Below are 8,713 nucleotides of genomic sequence, written 5' to 3' on the forward strand. Positions count from 1 at the left end.
GCTCTTCACCAGGTGTGTCCCCGTTGTGCATAATGATGCATTCTGCTTTGTCACTCAGCCCCTGCGCTGACTGGCAGAGCTGAATCTTGCTTTCCAAGTATTTTGTCAGTTACAAGTGAAGCAACTTTATCATTTGCCATACCTAACATACACAGAACTCACATTTTAGAATATAAATCTAAAAAAATAAATAATTGCTGAAAGATTGACTATGACCCATAAAAACTCATAAATAATTCACCATCATTAAGCAAATGAAACTTCAGGCAATGACCGAGAAGCCTCAGATATAATAATAGTGATTTGTGAATAATTAACATTCCCTCGTCCCTCAACTATCACTTACCACACACCTAAGTCAGAATTACCTGACACACACACACACACACACACACACACACACACACACACACACACACACACACACACACACACACACACACACACACACACACACAGCCTGTATATCTGCAGCTATGCTATATAAAAGTACTTCTATATGACTCACTTTTAAGATAATGAGCCTTACTGACTTTCTATTTTTGTCAGACCTGACACATTCTTATATATATATATATATATATATATATATATATATATATATATATATATATATATATATATATATATATATATATATATATATATACAAGAAGAGTGGTGTAGGCAGGCATGCATGCATGTGTTTCCCAGCCAAGAGAGTAATGAGAGGGAATGGGAAATGAAAAATGATTGAGACAGAATTGGTGTTTTGAGGGAAAGTCAGTCAGACCAAACTGACTGAATAGTGGTAGAAAGTAATTAGATTTTGTGAGAGAAGGAAAACAGTAATGAAAAATTTGTGATGTGTTAATGGGATTTTATTTATTACATATATTTATTTGTTTGATCAATTTTGTTTATTTATTTATTTATTTATTTACTTATTTATTTATTTTAGAGAGAAAGTCACAGTGAAGAAGGACTAAAAAGTTGTGAGTTTCTTTTCAGTTACAATGCATTGTAATGAAGCAACCAGATTGACATGACAGTGATGTGTGTATGAGGAGAAATAATGAAGGGTGGACGTGATGTAATAATAGAAGGAAATCATTCTGTCCTCATTTATGTGTACAAGGTGTGTTTTGGTTTGTGGATGAACAAAGAAACATAGATAGATAGACAGATGGATAGATAGATGCTTTCATTAATAGATGAGGTAGATGAATCCATTGACATATAGATAGATGGGGTCACAGAGAAGGAGATAGATACATAGAGTGATAGATGTGCACCTAGAAACAAAGGAACAAAGGAGAGAGAGATGAATATGTAAATAGATGGATACATTAGAAAATAGACAAACAAGAAGATTAATACGTAATTACAAGCATAAGTGAATAGATCAAATGGATTCTCCGACAAGACCTCAGATTGTTAGCCATATAGTTATTGAAATGAAAGAAAACATATTATAAGGAAAAAAGTTACAATGTGCAACTTTGGAAAATAATAAATGAAACGATAGGTTATGAATCGTGAAATTGATTGAGTGTAGATCCGCTAAAGCATAACGTACAGGGTGAAGAAAAGTCGCAGTAAAAACACCATTTCTATTCAACTTCTCCCAAATCATCACAACAAGAAGAAATTGAATAGAAATTGTGTTTTTACTGTGACTTTCCTTCACCCTCTATATTGTAAAATTGTTGTACATCCAGTCAATAGCTTAGTTGTGAAGGTAAATGCAGGTAGTGGAGGAGGTGGAATGTATACTTGTGCTGAGGAAATACATAACACAAGCTTAGCATTCATTTAATTATGGCTGATTCATGTGCTTTAAGTTTGTCTAGTTAATTATGTATGAATATATTTGTCACTTGTATTTTTGAAAGCTCAGAAAATTACCCTTTTTATTATTATGTATTGATGTGAACGGTGGAAAAGATTTTTTTTTTTTTTTTTTAAAGGTTATTAATTAATGTATTTTATATTATTTTATACATTTATTATATTTATTCTGTCCTTTTTATTTCTTTCATTTATCTTTTATTTCTGTGAGATCTCATTTGTGTTTTGGATTTAATTGTCAGTCATTTTCATTGTTTTCTTTGTCATTGTATTTCTTTGATAATGTCGGTGTCTACTTATTGCTCTCTCTCTCTCTCTCTCTCTCTCTCTCTCTCTCTCTCTCTCTCTCTCTCTCTCTCTCTCTCTCTCTCTCTCTCTCTCTCTCTCTCTCTCTCTCTCTCTCTCTCTCTCTCTCTCTCTCTCTCTCTCTCTGAATCAATGTTTACTCTCACACATTCCAAAGCCACACTGCCTCAGCCTCTCCTTAAGGCAGGTTCACATGCACCAATTCGCAATCGGTGCGTAGCGACTACAGAACCAGTCGCAAATCAAGACCAACATGTTGGTCTCGCTAGTCAATTTGTGACTTTATTTACGTTGTGACATCACAAAATAAGCTTTCAAAATGTGGTCTCTAGAGGTAGAGAAGATGTTAGAGTTGATGAGGGAAAAAGAACACATCTGGCACCCCAGAAATGAATTATACAGTAAAATAAAGCTTATGCAAATTGTCATTTGACGAAATAGCTGCCACTCTACAAGAGCTGTTTCCCTAAATGCAGGGTGTTGTTGGAGGTGAGGATTGAAGACTTCTCAGGATATAATTTGATCACAATTGTACATAATCTTCTTAAGATTAACAATTTTCTTATGAGAAATGTAGTCTAATTTAGAGTGTGGTAGACACTCCTTTCTTTCCTTTTACTTAGCCAGGGACGTATCCACAGCCATTTTCTTTTCTGTTGACTCTCTGGTATGCCAAAAGAAGAGCAACCACAGCTTCAGCATCGTCACTGGAGAAAGACATCTTGGCGGGTAGCTGTTTGTTTACATTCGCTTCCCACCAAGGTGCCAAGTAGTTGATACTTTCCAGGCGCTACGTCTGACACTTTCCAACTAGAAGGGATGAGTCGGAAACTCTACGTACATAAAAAAAACAGTCGCAAATTTACACGTGTGAACCTGCCTTTCATGTGACCCTCAACTCTGCATCCTTTCAGTGCCCTTCCAACACACTACTAGCGTGACACTAAGTTTACTTCAAGTGCCAAAAAATACCAACACATTATAGTGTAACATCATCATTATCATCATATTCATGGACTGCCATCTAAGTGGGCCATTATTTTTATTTGTTTTTATCGTCCTTGGTCAGATTTACCCTCTTACGTGATGAAGAAAAGAAAGAAAAATGTATGTCACTGAGTCAGTTATGCAGTAACACGATGGTAGGCAGGCAATGCATGACGTAAGTGATTATTATTGGTCTCTGTCTGTCTGTCTGTCTGTCTGTCTGTCTATCTCTGTCTGTCTCTCTCTCTCTCTCTCTCTCTCTCTCTCTCTCTCTCTCTCTCTCTCTCTCTCTCTCTCTCTCTCTCTCTCTCTCTCTCTCTCTCCCTTGGATTTTTCTTGAAGTGTTTCCATAGTTACAGTTATTCCACGTTCCCATGCTGGTTAGGTAGACACTTGTGCATACAAAAACGTTCATTAAAGGTTAGTTCCCCCTTTAAGAACACCCACAAACCCCAAAAACCTTGTGTAAGTAAATAAAAACCACATAGATATCATTATAAACATTAACTATCTAAAACATTCAGAAAAAAACACTGAATATTGATAGACTTCCTCCCACCATGACTCTGCAACCTGTGACTGTGCTTGCCAATTGGTCATGGTGCTTGTTTTATTCTCTTTGTCTTCCCAGTAATAGCTTCTTTTTCCTCTTCCCATCCTTTTTAATCCCTTCAATACCACAACACATTTTCACATTGATTTCACTTATTATTTGGTCATTTTATACAGCTTCAGAAAATTATGTGGGGTTTGAAACAGTGAAGACTTTAGCCATTAATCTTCTCACCTCCACAGACCCTTCTTAATGTAAATATAACAGTCTAATCGCCCCAAAACACATAATAAAAATGCATCCCAGTACTGAAGGGGTTAATACCTCTTGCTCTTCATCCTCACTTGGTAATTGGTCCACTACACTTATTCATGTCTTACCTTGAAATGCGTGGCAAACAAACAATTCTGCCAAAATCGTAATTATTTCACTATAAGATACAATTTTTTATTTATTTATTTTTATTTTTTTTTTAATGTACATACTTACACAGTCTGGTATCTTATCAATAAATAAGTTTGAGTAGAAGTACTTTTAGTTTACCATATATATTTGAAAACAAGGAAACAGATAATTTGTATCATCTACGTAATATAGTAGTATCTTATTTTATTTATTTATTTTTTTATTTATTTATTTATTTTTTTTTTTTATGTAAGAAGGGAAATCTGGCCAAGAGTAACAAAAACCAACAAAAAGGTCCAATGAGATGCCTGTCCCTGAGGAGTAACACTATTTAAAGACTGGTTGAGATGCAGGGTTAGTTTGGTGCACAGTTCAAGACAAGGCAGCAATACATGGACCAAATAGTGAGTGAGAGCACAAGTATTACCTTATTCTTGTCTCCAGGTGGCAGAGATACCATATTACACTGGTAACACACAGCACACATGATTAATCACACATTCCCTTGCATTAACCTGTAATAATGATAATGAATGATAAGCTTAGGTGCCTTGAGTGTGTACAAGAAGGTATTAGAGAGAGAAAAGAGAGTAATAATTTTGATAGTTAAGGTAGTGAGGTAATGATGTGTAAGAAGGGAAAAGTCTGTGTTTTTTAAAAGGTGAAAATTTTTAGTGTTAGTTATGCAAAGGTGAAATTGTAAGAGTGGATTAAAAGAGAGGAACTATTATGTTTATTAAGGGTAGTGAAGTTATTTTGGTGTTAAGTAAAGGATAGATGAAAATGTTTAGAAGTTAATTAGAGGAAAGGTGAAATAATTAGTGTTAAGGAAAGGTGAGATTTAGCTGTCAGGTGTTGGAAAGTGAGATGATTTAGAGGTTCATTAAGAGGAAAAGTAAAATTGTAACATAATTAAGAAAAGGTGAAAGGTGTTAATGAAGGGAAAGACAAAATTCTACAGGTGTTGAGTAAAAAAAAAGTTAAATTCTTCCCACATTAATTGAGAGGAAAAGTCAAATTAGCACCTGTGAAAGTTAAATTGTTACCTTATTAAATTGTTGATCCCAAACCCTCCATTGTAACTGTGTTAAGAGTAAGGCTCACTGTATTGTGACAATTATTGTGTTTCAGAGCATTTATGGAGGCTGTTAATATGAGATGGATCAAATATTTATGTGCAGATGAGAAGTGATATGTCCTCTCTCTCTCTCTCTCTCTCTCTCTCTCTCTCTCTCTCTCTCTCTCTCTCTCTCTCTCTCTCTCTCTCTCTCTCTCTCTCTCTCCTTTCATTATATTTCTTTACTGCCTTCCCTGTTTTCTTTTCAATATCTTGCATTGCTATTATTTTTTTATCTCCCCTTCTTTCTTCCCCCATTCTTCCTTCCTTTCTTTTCTTTTTTTTTTATACCTCCTTTCCTCTCTTTCTTTCTCTCCTCCCTCCTTTGCTTCCCTCCCTCCCTCTCAAATGCTCCTACCCATACCTATCCAAACCTGTGGCTCGGTTTCCCTTGTCAATGTAGTTTATCAATAAAATTTATTTAATTGTAAATACCAACATGTTTCCTTCTTGTCAATTACTAGGTACACCTAAATCCTATCACTAATTTATGATATATATTTTTCTTACTATGATAGTAACAAAAGTTAATCAACTTAATTCTTTTCCCTTTCTTTTTATTAATGTTCGATATTGTTGTGCGTGCGGTACGATGTCTATTAAATCTAGCTTTTATGTTGGTCGAGTTGTAGAAATATGGTTCAGTTAAGTACTTCATTGTGATTTTTATTTTATTTTCAGCATTATTTTTTTACTGTGCAAAATAATAAATAGATGTCAGATGATGAAATAGACAAAATGAAACGATACCGTAGCGCGGGATTCAGTCGACCGTACGTTTGTGTGACTGTGAAGCTCCCGAGATTTATCCACATATATCCATCAATCCAGGCTATTCCAGAAAACCAAAAGGTAAACTAAAGAATCCAGTGATGCTTGTGATTAGGTAATTATCACCAAAATTTCAGGAACATTATATATTGACGGTTAAATGTGTGCAAGGTTTTAAGTGACATTTCAGCTCGGATATTAACTTTTACAAGTTACGAGGTTTTCTGGGAAATCTGATTTTTGGGGTAGTGGAAGCAAAATCGTGTGACAAGCTTTGCGGAAGAGATCGTAGACCATTAAATCACACAAAAAAAACTGAAAATACATCAATAACGCGCGCCATCTGTCACCACCACCACCATTACTACTACTATTACTATTAGCACTACATCCACTACTACTAAACCACTACTTCTACTACTATTACCACCACTACTACTATTACAAATGACGCTGTGAGTGGTGTTATGTTATTGGTGAGCAGCTTTACCAGTGATCAAGGATTACTAGCCAAACCCAACATCATAACCTCCTAATAATGAGTCACACTAAACAATAATGTCTGTAACCAAAATCTGATTCACGTCATGGAACACTATATAATGATGGGTTCAGACACACTCACTGCCTCACGGTCATACACGCCAGCGCACACAGGGATGCCGGAGTGACTTTTGACTTGCGTTCAGTGCGGGGAAGGCAGGAGTGACCAAGTTCATTAATTAGACTGCCCGCATTTTTTTTTTTTTTTTTCATGAGGGAAAAAAAAAACCGTCTAAGGGCAACAAAAGAGATAAGCCCCTTCAGTACCATGACGCGTTTTTCATATTAATTCTGCTTATTATATGGCGATTTTATAAAGCTTCAGAGACTTATGTTGGGATTGAAATAGTGAAGACTGGCCATTAATCTTCTGAACTCCATAGAACCTTCCTAATGTAAGTAAAATGGTCTAATCTTATATAAATCTCATAGTAAAAATGTGTCCCAGTATAGAAAAGGTTAAGATAAAAATGTGTCCCGGCATTGAAGGGGTTAAACAAAAGCGTCCAGTGAGGTGCTAATCTCCGAAGAGGACCAAAAGTTAGCCATGACAGCAGGTTTCCATGGAGAGGTGTGTGGTGAAGAGGCGGAGAAATGAACTGAAAGAACCCTGTAACACTTGCAACGCGTCAAACCTTTGTCTCTATTGGCTTATCCTTGATTCTACACAATATCCACGTACTTCTCTCTTCATTTGAGGTGATAATGACATGCCCTAAAATAATGTAATAAAATATACGATTACTGGTAATAACCATACGGGTGTGTTATAATAAATTGGCCCTTAATTAACCGTATGCTGGCTGAAGGTGACCTCTAGCTATCTCGCCGCGTTCGAAAGGCTGAATAAGGTCGACTGTGTGTGTGTGTGTGTGTGTGTGTCAAGGGGATTATTCATTCTCTCTCTCTCTCTCTCTCTCTCTCAACTCCGAACATGACATGAACTGATAAACGAATTATAAAACGGACAGACTGACAGACAGTTAGATACGTGAGTGAATATTATGTTTGCACTGACGAAACAGTGTTGAATTACTACTGTGTGTGTGTGTGTGTGTGTGTGTGTGTGTGTGTGTTTGCATTCCGTCCTGTACATACGTGTTGCATTCTTCAATAACGAACCCCTTGATACATGAATGGCGGCACACACACACACACACACACCTTGTTCTGTCTCGATGCTTAAAGAGAATGTTTGCATAATTTATTCATTCGTATGAAAAGATCAGCAACAGCAACAACGACAACGACAACAAATAGGTAGCAGAAGGAAAATGAAAATATTGATAAGGAAAGAAGATAAGCAAGGAAGGAAAATATAATGAAGATATGAAGGAGGAGGAGGAGGAAGAAGAAAAAATACAAGAGGAAGAAGAGTAAGCAGAATTTAAAGAGGAGGAGACGAAGGTCGAGGAGGAGGTTGAGAGGGAGAAGTGTAGGATGACGAAATACAGGAGGGGAAGGAGGAGGAGGAGGAGCGGGAAGAACAAGGACAAGAAGATTGTACGTGATATGCCAATGAAGTATTCTTCCTCCTCCCTTCATCTTCTTCTTCATCTTTCATGCACCCATACAAACACTATTGATTATCAAGCCCTCGTGTGTGTGTGTGTGTGTGTGTGTGTGTGGCCTGACACAGTTCAACCACATACTCTCAAAGCGACTAAAAGAGAGAGAGAGAGAGAGAGAGAGAGAGAGAGAGACTGTATGACTTGGAAATTCCTTATCTTATTACCGGAAGTTGGATGAATAACGACAAAATATAATCTTTATCGAGAGAGAGAGAGAGAGAGAGAGAGAGAGAGAGAGAGACAAGACACCTGAAAACCATAATAAACACAAGACGACAAAAATTTGAAAAGAACTACAAGTCAACCACAACAACCATGGTAATCCTTCAAGCAAACTAACACACCCAGCATGTGAGAGCCTTGGGAGACACTCAGATACCATGACAACCACAAGCAGGGAGGGAACAGGGACACGACACCCCTTGAGAACCTAACCCTAACCAAAAGACCAATCAAAGAGACTCCATGGAAACGAGACAAAAATCAATGAAGCCCAACCTCTTGACCTCCAAACCTCTTATACACCTCTTATATACAAAACCTCTCGACAATAAATATACACATAACTGAAGATGAAATAATACCACTACAATTAACACACAGTTATAACTAGTGACGGGAATATGTGCG

Source organism: Portunus trituberculatus, chromosome 10, assembly GCF_017591435.1.
Source record: "Portunus trituberculatus isolate SZX2019 chromosome 10, ASM1759143v1, whole genome shotgun sequence".
Classification (NCBI taxonomy): Eukaryota; Metazoa; Arthropoda; class Malacostraca; order Decapoda; family Portunidae; genus Portunus; species Portunus trituberculatus.